The sequence below is a fragment of the Atta colombica genome, unplaced genomic scaffold, assembly GCF_001594045.1.
Source record: "Atta colombica isolate Treedump-2 unplaced genomic scaffold, Acol1.0 scaffold5, whole genome shotgun sequence".
Lineage (NCBI taxonomy): Eukaryota > Metazoa > Arthropoda > Insecta > Hymenoptera > Formicidae > Atta > Atta colombica.
In genome coordinates, this window is record NW_017259539.1 from 254,666 (window position 1) to 272,742 (window position 18,077).

Sequence of the window (18,077 nt, forward strand, 5' to 3'; positions counted from 1 at the left end):
GGATATGCCAATATAAACCGCGCAATATGGAAAGTTGATGCGTATATATACTTTATTAATTATTATTAGGTGTACAACTTTGCTTCCGCCGTTTTCCTATAGATGGCTTTAGCGGTAAGGGATGGTCGAAATAAATAAATCATAGATGTCATACAATAAACTTGGGCATCTATAAACATAATCCCATAAAAACATTAGTCGATTTGTGTCTGCATCATAAAGTTATTCTCGATTGAAAATGTCAGTTTACGAGCCAAATTCTCGTCATTTGCGGGAGATTTTAATTTTTTGCTTCAATATGAAGAAATCTGCCGCTGAGGCTCATCGAATGCTTTCAAATACTTATGGTGAGGCCGCTATTAGTGAAAGAACGTATCGTGAGTTTCAACGCTACAAGAACGGTGATTTTGACGTCGAAGACCGGCATTTGCTTGTGAACAGCTGCTTGAAAGGCAAAGACGGAAGGAATTTCTGCATCGCATTGTGACTGGGAACGAAAAATGGGTTCATTACGATAATCCCAAGCGCAGAAAATCATGGGGAGTTCCCAGCCATGCTTCCACGTCGACGGCCAAACCGAATATTCATGGCTCCAAGGTCATGCTCTATATTTGGTGGGACCAGTTCGGCGTAGTGTATTATGAACTGTTAAAACCGACTGAAACAATCACAGGCGATCGGTATCGAACGCAATTGATGCGTTTGAGCCGAGCATTGAAAGACAAACGCAATACAACGAGAGACACGATAAAGTGATTTTGCAGCATGACAATACTCGACCCCATGTTGCGAAAGTGGTAAAGACATACTTGGAAACATTGAAATGAGAAGTCTTACCGTATTCTCCAGACGTTGCTCTGACTATCACTTGTTTCGATCAATGGCACACGGCCTGGCTGACCAGGCACTTCCGGTCTTATGAAGAAGTAAAAAATTGGATCGATTCGTGGGTAGTCTCAAAAGATGACCAGTTTTTTCGACGCGGGATTCGTACGCTAGCCGAAAGATGGGAGAAAGTAGTGGTTAGCGATGGACAATACTTTGAATCATAAATGTATATGTAACTAGTTTTTTACAATAAAGCCTCGAATTTCGGAAAAAAACGGCGGAAGCAAAATTGTACACCTAATACTTGCGTAAAATATTTGTTAAATATTTTTCAAAAAATTAAATTTAAGTTTTCAATGTGAAAAATTAAACAAAAAAAAAAAGAAAGTTGCATTCGACTATTTACCGAGGCGTCTCTATTAAATCGTGGAACAATCATTTTAAAAAATGACAGATATTATGTAAAGGAAAAAAAGAAAAGTGTTGAAAAAATTGCAAAAATCTAAATATGTATATCGATATATTGATACTTAATGTTATTAAAATTGAGATTTTTTTTTAGGAATTTCGAAATGCATAAAAGTGTCACGAATCATAATTATTTGCTTTTTAATTAATGCTTTTTAATTAATGCATAGTTCACGATCTTTATATATTTCGCAATTTATTAAAAAAATGTATTTCAATCTCATTCAATACAACACAGATATGTTAGGCAGCTCTAAAATATGGTGGTCCCCTCGCCGTACCGAACTCGCTTACCGTTTCGCCGCCCCTAAATAGGGGTATTATAAGCACTGCAGATAAGCACCTTTTATATTTTTATAACGATTAATACTAGTAATGCCAATTATTGTAAAAAGATGCATCTGTCTTCGCGACATTCCAATATGCTGCGAAGTTTGATCTAAATTTATGTACTTCGAGTATTTATCATATTAAATAAGATATGTTATTTTTTTATTTCTTATGTTTTTCCTCTAATTTTATAAGATCCTCAATCTATTCAGATAAGATATTTTATTCTGCTTGTTAATATTTGTAAAATAAACAATATCGAGCCATTCTAATTTCATAATTCCGAGACTTTATTGATTTATTAGACACGGAAGTTTTTCGAATAGGTATCGTATATTATGAGCATCTCCATTATTCTTTATCGTACACTGAAAAAAAAGAGTCTGACAAGAAGTCAACCACTACGGCAATCAGTGCATTTCTTTAGAAATATATTGCGACAGTACAGTAATTAAACAGGCAATGCTAATAGTAGCAGTACTAGCAATACGCTAGCAATTATTATGCTAATAATAACATGTAATACATAGCAATTAATAATATTGGCAATATTGCGCGCAATAGGTGGCAATGCCTAGGAAAACAATACAATAGCAATATTAGCAATAAAGTGTGTTGTATTGCCATAACTAGCAATCACTGTATCATCATATTTTTTTAGCAGTATGTGTGTGTGTGTGTGTGTGTGTATATATATATATATATATAGAGAGAGAGAGAGAGAGAGAGAACAGGTTGTTTAATAATAGCTACTAAAATGTATGGCAAAATAATGCCAATCAAATAATTTATATAATTAATATAATCAAAAATAATATTACTTTTACAAATATTTAATAAGTATTATCAAATTGTTATTATTTGGTAACACTTACTAAAAATTTGTAACATTATTTTTTGATTAGAGTAATTCCGGCAAAACGCCGCGCTGGGATTTATATACATCGCAGAAATTAGAAAAAATAGGAGTGGAGGTAATTTTCCTACAATTACTCTATTATGTTTTTATATTATATTAGTATTGTGTTATAATTTCAGCTTCTTATTGTTAATATTAATGAATTATTGTGAGTTGAATTGATTTGTCACTGTAATAAGTAACGTCATCATAATCTACATAAAACAATTACTGTAGGGCGTGTAAAAAATTTATGGTTATTTCGTGATACATACGTGTAGTATATAATAAAGCATGTTGTGTAGCAAAAATGCTTTACTATATATACAAGTGCTTTGTTTTCGTATTCTTTCTTTTGTTGTCTTATATATCCCACTTGTTTGGGATATATGGCATTATTAAGGAATGGAATTTTTTTGCCAAAAGCATACAAAGTGCGCAGATTGAATTCAGTGCATTAAATGCAATAAACGCATTATATGAAATATGTACCTCATGTCATAATACTTGTAATATACGAAAGTCGTTTGATAAGTTTGGTAAATTTCCATGAGATGGCGCTATAATCCATTTGATGACGCGACATCTCGAAAGATCCACTCTTTGAACCTCTTCAGGCCAAATTTCAGCCAGAAAGGACGCATAGTTCACGCTTGGTAGTCATTTGAAGCGAGTGATTTAGCAATTTCCGCAAAAATGGAAAAAAAACAAATTCCGGGCAGTAATAAAACACTTTTATTTAAAGAAGTGGACAGCAGCGCAGATCAAAGCCGAGTTAAGTTCATGGGAACTCTGCTCCTGCATTGAAGACCATTTATTTTTGGATAAACGAATTTAAACGTGGCCGAACCTGCACTGAAGACGAAGCGCGCTCCGGATGACCTGTTGAGATTACCATATTGGATATCGTGGAAAAAATCATGGTATGATTATGGAAAATCGTCGAATGAAGGTGCGTGAGATTGCTGAGGACGTAGGCATCTCCACGGAGAGAGTGCATAACATCCTGCACGAAAAATTGCATGTAAAAAAGCTGTGTATACAATGGGTGTACACGATGGGATGATGCCGCGATTGCTTACTCTCGATCAAAAACGCATGTGAAAGGATGTTTCAATGCAGTGTTTGGCGATGTTTAAGCGCAATCCGCAGAATTTTTAGTCGATTCGTGACTGTGAACGAAACTTGTATCCATCATTACACTCCTGAAACGAAGCAGCAGTCAAAGCAGTGGATAATGTCTGGTGAAAGTGCGTCGAAAAAGGCGAAGATTATTTTGTCGGCTGGAAAGATGATGGCCACTGTTTTTTGGGATTCTCAAGGAATTATCCTAATTGACTACTTGCAGATGGGTAAGACAATAACAGAAGAATATTATGCAACATTGGACCGTTTAAAAGAAGAGCTGAAAAAAAAAACGGCCAAGATTGACGTGCAAAAAAGTGCTTTTCCATTAAGACAACGCGCCGTCCCACAAGTCGACCGTTGCAATGGCAAAAACTATACGAATTGGGCTATGAATTGATTCCTCATCCATTATTCTCCGGATTTGGCCCCGTGTGACTTCTTTCTGTTCCCAAATTTAAAAACTTGGCTCGGTAAGAAGAAATTCTTGTAAATGAGGAAGTCGCCATTAATGAGTATTTTGCAGACTTTGAGACAGCCTACTTTTCCGACGGTATTAAAAAATTGGAAACTCGTTGGACTAAGTGTATAGTCATTGATGGATATTATGTTGAGAAATAAAGCAGATTTTTTCCAAAAAAATGTGTTTTACTTGCTTTTCTACCAACTTATCAAACGACCCTCGTATGTAGGAAGATTATAATTATTATTTATTACTTTATATACATATTTATCATTCTTATTCCTTAATAAAACTTTATAAACGCATTTTATTGGGAGTACAAATAAGTTTCCGCCGTTTGCAAAAGACGGCGACACTAATAAACTATAGTTAAAATTGTTTGATGTAAAACGACATATCGTAAGATTGGACATCCGGCAACACCATAACCTTGAAATATTAGCGATTTTGTATCAGCATCATATTTTTTTTTTGTACGAAAATGTCGAGTTTTGAACCGAATAAGCGTCATTTGCGGAAACTTTTGATTTACTTCTTTAATTTGAAGAAATCTGCAGCTGAGGCTCATAGCTTGCTTGTAGAAGCATATAGTGATGCTACCTTAAATGAGAGAAGTTATCGTGAATGGTTTCAAAAGTTTAAGAACGGTGAATTTGACGTCGAAGACAAAGAACGTAGCGGAAGGCCGAAAGTGTACGAAGACGCGGAATTAGAAGCATTATTGGATGAAGATTCGTGCCAAACGCAAAAAGAACTTGCACTTACAATAAGAGTGATTCAACAATCAATATCGTTTGAAATCATTCAAATGGAAATGATTCAAAAGCAAGAGAATTGGGAATTCCCTGAACTGAAGCCGAGAAACGTTGAACGCCGATTTTTCACATGTGAAATGCTGCTTGCCAGGCATAAACGAAAGAGTTTTTTGCATCGTATAATCACTGGTGATGAAAAATGGATCCTATGATAATCCAAAAAAGAAGAAATCATGGGGACCACCTAGTCATGCTTCAACATCGACAGCCAAGTCGAATATTCATAGAAAAAAACTCATGTTGTGTATTTGGTGGGATCAGCTTGGTGTCGTGTATTATAAGTTGCTCAAATCGAACAAGACCATTACTGGGGCTCTCTACCGAACATAATTGAGCACTCAAGAAAAAACGCGCCCACTACTACTCCAGGCATGACAAAATTATTCTCCTGTATGATAATGCTCGACCACATGTTGCGGCGCCGGTCAAAACCTATTTAGAAACACTCAAATGGGAAGTTCTACCCTACCTGCCGTATTCTCCAGACATTGCTCCTTCCGATATTTGCTCCGATCGATGACGCATGATCTGTCTGAGCAGCATTTCATATGAAGATATCAAAAATTGTATCGATGATTAGATAGTCTCAAAAGATGAAGCGTTCTTCCGACGCGATATCCACATGCTATCAAAAAGACGGGAAAAAGTAATGGCTAGCCGTTGCTTTGAATAAAACATTATGTACCGTACTTTCACAATAAATGCTTAATTTTTGATAAAAAACAGCGGAAACTTATTTGTACTCTCAATATAAGTTATTATGTTTACGACTTATTTATATGCATTATTTATAAATTTTTCATGAGCCATCCCTGCTTCTTCCATAAGTAACCATATATTTCACCCCTATGGGATATACGGCAAAAATACAAGGATTTAAAAAAGTTCATTTTTTAATACGAAATATAAATATTTCGGATTTCCAATATTTTTTTTATAATAGTAGACAGTACAAAGTTTTTACTGATACAGTTCATTTATTTTAAACATAGTAAATAATACTTAATAAATTAAGTTTTTGATAGCGTCCTATTCGGATAAGTTGTATCTAAAAAATATCGAATTTCTGGATGTGTGCGTACGCATCATGTTCAAAAATCATATTTCTTCTAAGATGCAATGAAACGTTCTCTAACAGAATCGGTAAATTCTTGTTGTAGCATCCACTTACAAAAATTTCTTCTTTGTGCGTAATCCTGCGGCATCAAATGCACTTTTATTTAATGATACGCATAATTAGTTTTCTTTTTCTTCCTCTTCATTATATACATTATGGACATAAAGTCAATCGCATTATTGAAGTAGTTGCAAACGTATCACCCGATATGATAATTAATGCGTAACAATGTTTATTGAGACGCAAGATTGTACATAGATGTAAATGGAGTACAATTCGAACATTTATTATAATGTACATAATTCATTTTGTAAATTAATTGTTCTGTATTAATTAATAATTTATTAATTGTGCTTTATTAATTGTAAATTTATTGTTCATAATTAATCATTTTATAATATTTATGTACACATAAATTCTTAGTTTCTCTGGATTTTTTAAATAAAATATTTAAAGTGTATTTAAATGAGTTTTAATTGAATATTAACATTAATTCATAATTCTACATAAAAAGTTACTAATTTCTGTTAATTAAAATATGAAATTGATAGCAAATTGCTCAAAAAACTCACAGCTTGCGTTCTGTATATCGTGTAAAGGTAAAAAATATTATTAAAAAATATTATAAAAAGAAGAATGTTGTCGCACAATGTTAGAAATTAGCTTGAAGATTTTATTCGAATCGCAAAGACCTCTACAAGATCACGAACACGGACCAAAAAATCGACTACTCAGCTACTCAGCTAGATTGGTAGAGAAAGTGCCGAGAACGGAGGATACTTGGAGAACGAGTCGGGCGATAACAAATGATAACAAATATATTCGATCATTTGTTTACATGATGTCATACACGCTAAATGTTAAATGATCATTCATGCATTACACAAGACATTGGACGGAGGGAGGGGCTGAATTGCCCTCGTAAGTGGCGTTCTGGATTCGCGATGTTAAATACAAGAAATTCTTGTCTCGACTTATGCGAGCTTTAGATTTCTAAATCACTCTACGAATCGTTGATGTCGTAACGACATAAGATAACGGGCAATGGCAATTGCAGTGGCGCTTGATCGTGCCTATTACATACACACTTCTGACTTCGAGCTCGACCGCGAGAATGATGATATCTGTCCCGATGGAAAATGACGGAATTAAAGAACGTACATGAATATTATCTGGAATCTTACACTCTCGGAACAATAAAGTAGTAAGTGTTGCCAGATATCTTTATCGATTTCCCTCTCAGGGAAAAACAGTCTCGAATTTTCCTTAAAATTTTGAACGGAATTCATTGCGTGGTTTCATTTCTAGACGATTAAAGCGAACAATCTTTGTATTTTTTACAAAATGGAAAAAAACGAGTTTCGTGCAGTGATTAACATCTATATATGAAAAGTTTAACGCCAAAAGAAATCAAAATTGAGTTGGATAATGTTCATAACACATCTGCACGATTGTATATAATTGGGTGAATGAATTTAAAAGTATATCCACATGTGTTGCACCTCGTTCGGGATGTCCAATTAAGGCTGCTATGCCAGAAATCATCGATAAAGTTCGATATTGTTTTGACTGATCGACGAATAAAAGTGCGCGAGTTTATTGAGATCACAGGCATATCACATGGCACAGTGATTTCAATTTTGCATGAACAATTGGATATGAAAAAGCTATCAGCAAGATGGGAGCCGCGTTTGGACCATATCACTATGGACCATAAGCATGACGATTTCAAAACAATGTTTGGAGATGTTTCAACGTAATCCAGATAAATTTCTGCGTCTATTCATTACTGTGGACGAAACAAGGATCCATTACTTTACACTCGAGACGAAAGAATAGTCAAAACAGTGAACTTCACCGGGTGAACCAGCTCCGAAGAAGACGAAGACCATAAAGGCCGGAAAGGTGATGATCACAGTTTTTTGGGATGCATGCGGTATAAATTCATATCGATTACCTTCCGTTGAAACACATGATCAATGGTGATTACTATGCAGCCTTATTGGACCATTTCAATAACATTTTAAAAAAAAACGTCCCCACTTGGTGAAGAAGAAAGTGCTCTTCTATCTAGACAATGCACGGGTTTACAAGTGCTCAGCACCGATGGCCAAATTCAATTCCGTTATGAATTGCTTCCCCATCCAGTATATTCGCCGATTTAGCCTTCTCCGATTATATGTTTTCAAATCTGAAGAAATGATTTGGAGGAAAGAGATTCACCACCAGAGAGCAGCTCATCGTCGAAACAGAGGCTTATTTTGAAGGGTTGAACAAATCATATTATTCGGACGACGAAAAAGTTGGAGAATCGTTGGATCAAGTGTATCGAACTGAAAGGAGACTATGTTGAAAAATAAAAAGGTCGATAAAAAAAAAATATGTTTTATTATGTTTTTCTAAAAACTTATTGATTTACCCTCGTATGGATAAAAAATTATTAAATATTATGTTCAAAATAAAATAATTAAACATTAAAAATTTTTATTTAATTTAATAATTTTATATATTAATATATAATATAGAAAAGGGAATAAGAAATATTTATTATGATGAACGATGAAATGACTACTTTAACGACTGTGTGCTTTGACACCTGTAGATTTTAACGACTGTCGTCAAATTGTATTACAATGGTAATATGATTATTTCCATGACAGTATATTTTGATGAACGACCGTTGTCAAACTGAATAAATGACAACTTTGACGACATATGTATATCTCGACGACTATCATCAAACTGTATTACATGAACAAAGACGACTTTGATGACGTGTATAAATCTATTTTAGAAGTTAAACATTTCAAGCTAATATTATATGACGTATTTGTAAAATTTAAATTAGTAATAAACACAGATAATAAATTAAATACACAATACATAAATAATATACATATAGGGTGTCTTAGAAAAAACATTTGTCTTTAAAATAATAAAATTTTAAAATATTCCTAATGTGATTCTGAGACACTTTTTCCTTTGTCAAAATTTTATACGAACTTTTGAATTATAAAGGAAAATAGCGAACTACGGATCGCGTACAGAAGATAGGCAGGAGATAATCGCAACTCATCATCCAGGTGCCCAATTGTGATCAGCTGCTTGCTACGTACAACACGCGCGTCACCCCCCCCCCTCTCTCTTTCTCTCTCTCTCTCTCATACATACCTTGTAGAGATGTCCTCATACATCGAGCTGAAAATAGGCAGAATAATACCAGTGTGTGAATTCTCACATCCAATACCGAACAATAATAAATTTTTGTCACATATTAATCGTGTCACATATCATCTTTACACAAATCCACTCACACACATTTAATTGAGTTATTAACGAATTTATCAATTCGTTATTATTAATCACTACCGATTAATTAATTAGCGATTGAGAATTAATCCAAGAAAGAAACGCAGTAATTAGTAATCAAAATCATTTTCTTCCTTTTATAAATTGTGTCACGTATCAATATTTTCATGATTTATCCACGCATTTGATTAATTTTTACATACATATTAATCTTTTCAAACATATTAATGAATCACCGATTAAGCGACTGAAAATTATTACTTGAAGGACACACATTGCACACAGTAATTGTATTCAAGTATTTTTTTTGTAAATTGTATCACGTATCATACATTCAATGATTTATAAGCTTGGGAGATATGGCAGAATGATAGTGTGTATGATGCCATGTTCTTCGGCTCACAAGGTTCTTATGATAAACTTCGTACCGTTATTCATTAGTAAAAATTTCGATGTACTCCATCGCGAAATAACAAGCTCCTCTAATGCCTATCGTTTTGCTTTTCGCGGCTTTTATCACACGACACTCCCATTTCGTAAATAGACTTTATATTACGTAAGCAAAAATCGAATTTACTTCGCAGGAAAGGGCCCAAATAATATTGATCGCCACTACCATTCATGGAGCCTCTGCTATCCCATGAATCCCCCTGGATTCGTCTACCTACCTTCGTATGCTGAAAGATGTTGCACAGGCAAATGCATCTTATCACGAAATATATTTGGTCAGTAATACGCGACAGATAAATGCTGAAATATCTTATCGATACCTAAGTGATCCGCCTGCGAGTCACCAGCCGATGTCACGGCTCACGATTTGAGATAATATAGTTGCCTATCTATGATCTTTCAATCTGTGAATAATTTCTTCTTTTCTGCAATCTCCTGAAAACGTTTACCACAGATCGTCAATATTATCGATGATAGGTGCGTTTGCCGCGATTATCAAAGAGACAATGACATTGTCACCCTCACTAGTGTTACTCTCAAATGCACGTGACAGCGCATCCGATACGTGGTGTAAAGCACCCTTCCAATATACATCCTATTTCATAGTCGTATTCTAAGGCCCAACGCACTAGTCGACTAATCGGATTTTTCAGATGGTGAAGCCAGGCGTAAGCTACTGTGATCGGTTATTACAGAATTTATAAACCTCCAAATATGGTCGAAATTTCTGAGTTGTCCAAACAATTGCCAAACACTCCTGTTCAGTAACAGAGTATTTCTTTTTTCGGGCCTGAGCGCGCGAATCGCGAATGATAACATTCTCTACATCGTTGATAGTTTGCGATAAAACGGCACCGATGAAATTGGCGTTCTGCAAGACGAACGAAATACTGAAATCGGAACACGATAAGGTCGGAGCTGATAGTAATTTTGCGCGAAAGGCGTGATGCTGTTCGTCACTCCATTCCCAATGACGATTCTTCCTTAACAGTCGCGGTTCGCTAACGGCTAGCGAATTGCGGTATAAAGCGACGACAATGTCCAAAAATCTACGCAATTGTTTAAGGTTACGCGGAGCAGGATATTTTAAAATTGACTGCACTTTGTCTGGGTCGATGGTTAAGCCGTCTCTTTGCATTAAGAATAACGAACTTGCGAACGACAAAATTCGCATTTCTTAGGATTCACAGTGAGGCCAGCAGCAAAATTTTACTTAAAACATGTTCAAGCCATTCTAAGTGCTCTTCAAAGGTAGACAATACAATAATTATGTCGTCCAAGTACGCAAATGCGTATGATTCTATCTCCGGCATTTTTCTAAAAGTCGTTGAAAAGTCGTGAGCGCTCTCGTTAACCCATACGGCATTTGTGTAAAATAGTAAAGTTCTTTACTCAGGATATTAAACGCAGTTATCTCGCGACTATCTTTTGCCAGAAGTATTTGAAAGTACGCCTGGTCTATCGTCGAAATATATCGGGCCGATCGTAATTTATTCAAGGTACCATTCATGTTGGACAACGGATATGCATTCTTCTTCAACAACGCTATTTATTTTCCGAAAATTTATGCAAAACCGATATTTTCCGCTAGGTTCCTTCATCATCATGACTTGACCCTTCACTAAACGATAGCTCTATTATTTCTGTTAACATGTTATCAATCTCCTCGCGAATAGTCTCCTGAGAATAAGAACTTTAGGCGAAATTAAATAACAATTGCTTATTAGGCGCGCCACATCTAAGTGACACCAGGACTCTCGACAGTTTTCGGTATTTTATTCTCCAAAAATTTCGCTAAATGTTTTTCTTGGGGTCAGTTCAGGGAATCCACAGAAGGTACTCGGATTATTCTCCTTAATATTGTCAAAAGAATATCACTCTCCTGAGCGACTCGCGAAATACTATTCCAACGACGCGAAATCTAATCCGATACCAAATGCGCATAGAAAATTTACGATAGAGCAGCGAGATTCGGAACAGTGATCTTTCGTTGCACTCCAAGCGCAACGGTAAATTAATTTCCTCCCGAATTCTCGCCATTTGTCCACCTTTGCTGCGATGCGAATGCGAAAATTTTGAGTGGGAGTCGTCGACCAATCTAATTTCCGCACAATCTCGATCCTCTCGTCACCAAAAATCGTCCGGCTCGAAAATCATCTGGAGTCTAATAAGGCTGTTAACGAACGACTTCCAACATCAGAGAGGAAAAACAATGGGGATAATTCGGAAGATTGTTGACAAATACTTCAGTTTTTCTATGTGAGAAAAAGATTCAGCGCGGATCTTAATCAATTTTGCGGGGGCAAAACTTCGATCTGACCTAGCGATTCTCCTTCGCGTTTTCCAAGCAGGAACGTTCTTATTGTTACATTCGTTACATTACGTTTTACCGCAACGGAAACAATACACGCAACGATGTTCTCCATTTCCGCACGATATAGCCAATTTTTTCATAATTCCAACATTTAACTGAACTGGCCACAGAAGTCCCCGTCGAGGTCGAAGAGGCGGGAGTCTCCGACGCCGCGATTGTTTCTGCCTTCCCCTGAGGGCAACATCAGCTCGATTGCGATTCACGGCCTTCCTATCTCCGGCGATCGCCGGGACCGAAACTCGGTCGCGCCGATCTGACTGCTTCGTTTGGCCTTACGCGAGCGATAATTCCGGGAACAAAGATTTTTCTGGTACGGATAAAGCTCGACGCGTGGTATTAGCCTTGTGGCTCACTTCAAGTGAGCCGTGATGCCAACAGCTTCAGAGTCGTAAAATCAGAAAATTCGTCCTGGCGGAGATCCATTTGTAAACGCGGTATGTTACGATGTACGTAATTTAACTGTTAATTCCGTTAAATTCCACCATTAGTTCAAACGATCAAAAAAGGTTTTCGTGCAGATTAAATAATCTGCAATTGATTCGTCATCTCGTTGTATGTGACGCAAGATCTCATCCCGCAATATATAATACGCGTATTGGAAATCCGCAAGCGCCACGCAACAACAAATTGGTTCCAGGTCTACACTCCGGACATCGTGAGCGAAAACTCAGAAAAGCGCGATACCTGATAAAATGAAAGGCAAGCATCGGAAGAGATTTGTATAGCTGACAGGAAACACGTCCCTCTTCGATTCGAATCAAGAAAGTTTCCGCTTCTTTGCTCTGCGCGTCTCCGAGTATCTCAAATGCCATTTACGCAGCGCATTTACAATCTCCAAAATCGAAGCCTGCGGAGCGTCTGGCGCGCCAATAGCACGCAAGAGTAATGATTGGACAGGGGATGAGTATTGCGGGTCCGAACGCATTTCCCGAATAATCGTGCAGAGTGGGCCTCGGATCAGGTTGCATAGGCATGGTGATCGGAGAACGCAAAACAATCGGCGCATCATTCCCCGCTCGTTGTGAGGGATCTGCGGTTTCCGATGCATATAATTCGTACCGCAGCAAGCGATATCCTGTAGGATGATGGTATCCCCCTTCGCACTTTGTCCCCTACGTGATAGTTCCTTCCTTAATTATTCGACCAACAGCACGTAAATCCACGCAAATCGTGAACCACTCTCAGACTTTCTCAACTAATCCCGGAATCTGACGATACAGCACGACGATACCGAATCGAAAGAATCAGATGATTTACAAACAGTAAGAGACTCGTTAATCTTGTCGTACAAAAATCAAATTGTTTTTCTCTATTGTGGATTTCCTCTCACGGCATGTTATCGGCAATAACAAGAGAAAATTCAACAATAACATGCGATCGTTGGAAACCTATACCTGACAATATTTGAGAAGCTCGTATCGAGAGAAGATAATACATATCAACGTTCCAAGCACGCGAAAACAACAAACACATAAGTCGCTAGGAAACAATAGGCCACAGACTCGATACGCAGAGAAAAAAATCTCCCAAATTCAAAACAATAATAGCTACCGAAATGACAAACACTTGCGAAAATTGCAAAAGTCACGACGCGAAATATAGCGTAAGATATAACATGAAAGTTAGCAAATTTTAGGATCGACTAAAAATTTTTCTATCTTTTACTAATTATCCGCGCACAATTTACATTGCTGAAAAGAAACAGGATTAACACACAAGTCACAGGAAATCTAAATGGCAAGGAGACATAGAAAACAGCAGATATAATACAAATAGCAAACAGCCAAGCAATAATATAACGTGCACAATATGCTATTCTCGCTCCCCAACTTCTCCGCTAACGAGAGAAAAAAGGAAAGCAAAAGAAATCTTTATTTCAATATGTCAAGTCCTCGAACGTTGGGCGCCAAATTTTTGCGATCGCACTCATGAGCGTGCAAAATATTCGTCGCGCATTCGTGATCGTAATTCTTTACAGTTTCTCCGATATTCACCACTCTCCATTCAGAGCTGGTAATATCAATTAATTTAACATTCCAATTATTCTCAACATTAAATATTTTATATTGGGCGCCAGGCATGAGAGAGCGTGCCACTCTTTCTCGGAATTAGAAGATTTCAATCGAATCGCAAAAACTCTACAAGATCACGAACACGGTCCGAATAACCGACTGCTCAGCTACGAGATTGAAGGAGATTTCGTGAATGGGAACGGAGGATGTCTTGGAGAACAAGTCAGTTTATACACAATAAAATATGCAGGATTTATAATAATAAAAGATAATAAGTATATTCGATATTTTTTATACGATGTCAAACACGCTAGATGGTCGCTCATGTATTACACAAGGCATTGGAGGGGGGGGGGAGAGACTGAATTACTCTCTCGTAAACGGCGTTCGCGATGTTAAATACAAGAAATTATTATCTTGACAGTGCAAACTTTAAGCTTCCGAAATCACTCTACAAATCGTTGATTTCGTAACAACGTAAGGTAACCGGGCAGTGGCAATCGCAGGAGCGCTTGACCATGTACACAATTCTTCGACCGCGAAAATGACAATATCTGTCCCAACGGAAAATGACGGAATTACAGAATGAACACGAATATTATCTGGAATCTCACACTCTCGGAACAGTAAAGTGCAATACAAAAGCATGATATGACGGAAGATACTACGACGCGAGAATACTATCCGAAATTTAACGCAATTAATTCCGGCACTTAAACGCTATACAAAATATAACACATACAAACGAAATGACTGGTTGTGGCCGCGACGGGCGTGTAGAAAAAACTGACTCAACATTAACGAAATCCGAATGGTATCGGGCGGGATGGCACGCGCTGCGCCTGCTCTATTGCGGCGTCGTCTCTCTCAACGATCTCAAACTCAACGAAATTAAATAATCTATCCGCGAATTTCTCTGGGATTGGAAAATCAGCAGCTATACAATACCGTATGTTGCGCTCGTTCACCACAAGATTCTTCCTTAACAGGCTCTTTCTCGATTTCTCTGCTCATCGTCGTTATCGGCTGTTCTGTCCTCGCTTCGCACGTCTTTCTCTATCGCCTTGTCATAGCACAAGTGCCGAGGCCTGAATTCTTCTGGGAACGCGCAGACATTGCAGACTGATAAGCCTTATAGTTGAGCGCCTGATTAGTTGCGAGCCCTCTCTATCAATCTCGCATATGTTCTCGCGAATCGTTGTCGCGTCGCGCGACCTGGCTTTGGCGTGTGGGATATGACTGATAATTCTTTTGCGGCTGCTCGCAGAACCTTCTTCTCTATCATCCGGGCTCAAAGATGTCTCGAATGTAATCCTCCGCCGTATAATTCCTTCTTTTGCAGCGGGGAGGCTTTGTCTTGCAGAGTCCTCCTCGCGGCAGCGGAGTCTCCATGCTCGATTAATGACAAGAAATAGTACCATCCTTCATGCTGCATGTCTTGTTCTCTTTTTAGACAATTTCCTAGAAAAAATCCGGCAAAAGAGTCACACGCTCGCAACAGAATTTTATGGTAAAGAGTAAAGCGGTATCATTTGCATGTTCTCCTTTCCTGTAGTGACCTCCGCTGATCTCCTCTTCCTCGATGTTCGCTGAGAATGGTGAGACGCAGCTTCATCATAACATTGTTTTTCAGTCGCCGATTATAAAATTATAAAAAAACCGCTTAGCAAAAGAAAATAATATCTGACGAAACGCTCTAGCAAAAATCGTCCAAAAACCGTGATAAGCGCAATGGAAGGACACAGAACGAAAATGCCGCGCTATTTTCGACCAGGTCAAACGATCCTTGTAAACATCATGTCACAATATATATTGCAACCGCACTCACGAGCGTGGTGCAACTTCGGGTGCTCACAGCTGACACTCGTCATCTTCTGGTATCTTCGCGAGCAGAATTCGCCTGAATCTCAAACACGACGCGGCAGAAAATATTTCACAATTTCGCGAGACAGATTTGGGCGCACAAGTAAGCGTGCCTCTCACTTAGCTTCTCTTTCTTGCAATTAATTAAAACATTACTCAAACTGTATTGTGAGCTTCAACGGTTCTCTAACCTCTCGACTACTCAACTCTGGTAATAGCACAAGAGACAGTCGTGGCCGAGAATAAAGGATAATTTGGAGAAACGATTACAATAAATGACACAGTAATTAACAAAAAAAATAACAAATATATTCTATTAATCTCCGACTCTCATTCGTATATGTTCGATAGGATTACGATAATAGCATGCGATAGAAATGCGTTAGACTAATGTTTTCGCACGTTTCCTCATATGCTTTCAATAATGTGTAACGATTACACTAATTCTCGAGCTCATGCCACATAATAGCGATTCTTGCAATATCGCACAAGTAGTAATTTGATAACAAACAAGAGAATGGAATAATACGAAACAAGAGAATGGTTATTGTGCGACTATAAACACGGAGTGACCTCATGCTCATTCACGAGGGTCTCGAATCGTCTTACAGAATTTCGAAAAGTAACAGAAAACATAAGAAACCGACGATACAGAATTCCAATACAGACGAGATAAATTATTACGAGACAATATTCAACGAAAATGAGGCTATGGCAGACACGAACGCGTTATCTTGAGAATATCGTAATGAATCTGCCTGACACGAAAGTTGGCGACCTTACAGAACAGCGTTCGTCTCCTACGGTAAGTCTCCTGAATTCCTCGATACTCTGTGACTTTTTGGCCATCCTAATTCCCTTGCGCGTACTCTTTGCTCGCTCGTTATAGCACAAGTGCCGGGCGCTGATCCTTCCGAGGGCACGCAGGTGATCGAGATCTCCACGGAGGGCCTTATCGTCGCCTAATTAGCGCGCAGCCCTGCAGGCCATGTCATCTACATATCCTGTGTCCTGACGAAATTCAATCCAAACAGCAGGATTCCTTTCGGCCATTAAGGAGACTTTCCTGCGTTTTCGTCATGCGGAAGACTTACATTTCCGTAGTGACATACCAATAGTCGAGTGTCTTCATTTTCGATCTTAATTCCGTCTTCTCAAGGGAGATCCTCCAAAAGCTCCGTCGCAGAGTTTTTCGCCAACTCTTGGACACAGAGTGGCCATCTCCTGTTACTGCCCTCATTCTTCTGCGATGCTCGCCTGTAATGTGATGTGATAGAGCGACAGATTTTGAAACAAAACAAAACATATTAAAATATGGAGCGATCACCTACGCTACTCTCCTTGTAAGGTGTTGACCGCCTCCGCCAATTCGTCTTCAATCTCCTTCATCTCGGTCTTCATAATCTTCTCTCTTCACTCATAGTCCAGTGAGACGCAAAATTCATAAGATCATAAAGAGTCGCCAATTATCCTGTAAAAACTCGAAATACTCGCGATAGCGCATGGAAAAGAAAGACAAAAACCGACACAAAAAGTCTGCGGACACACGAATACACGAAACAGACGCGAAATAGACAGAATAATATTAAAAAAAAGGTGCGCAAATACATCCGTCTTCTAAAAATGGAAGGATGTAGGCTAGAGTTGCGCTTTCCGAGTCATATCCTTGTCGGAAAACGTCACGTCACAATATATATTTCAATATTTTATTTCTGCATAATTTTAATATATAATAATCTAATAAAATAATCTAATAATAATCTTATAAAAAGTTTCCTGTGCTCATATTATTCCTAAGGATGCTTATATTAGGCTGCTTAGAGGATAATATGAGCACTGAACGAATAATAAGGGCATTCGCCACTATTCCATCATTTGCATTAAAATAATCAATTTCAATACTAACATACATAAAATATCAACAAATCTATGGTATCAAATGGTATGCATAAGATTTTTTATTCTTCAATATGCTAGATATAACAAAATTTTTCATTAAGGTATTCATAATATCCAATCCTATCA

The 18,077-nt window shown here is 37.6% G+C and overlaps 1 protein-coding gene across 1 annotated transcript in view; it reads left to right on the top strand.

The window, feature by feature from the left end:
• The window catches only part of LOC108691692 (calcium/calmodulin-dependent 3',5'-cyclic nucleotide phosphodiesterase 1A-like), a 204,836-nt gene that overhangs the window by 178,881 nt on the left and 7,878 nt on the right, over nucleotides 1-18,077 (top strand). The window lies entirely within an intron of this gene.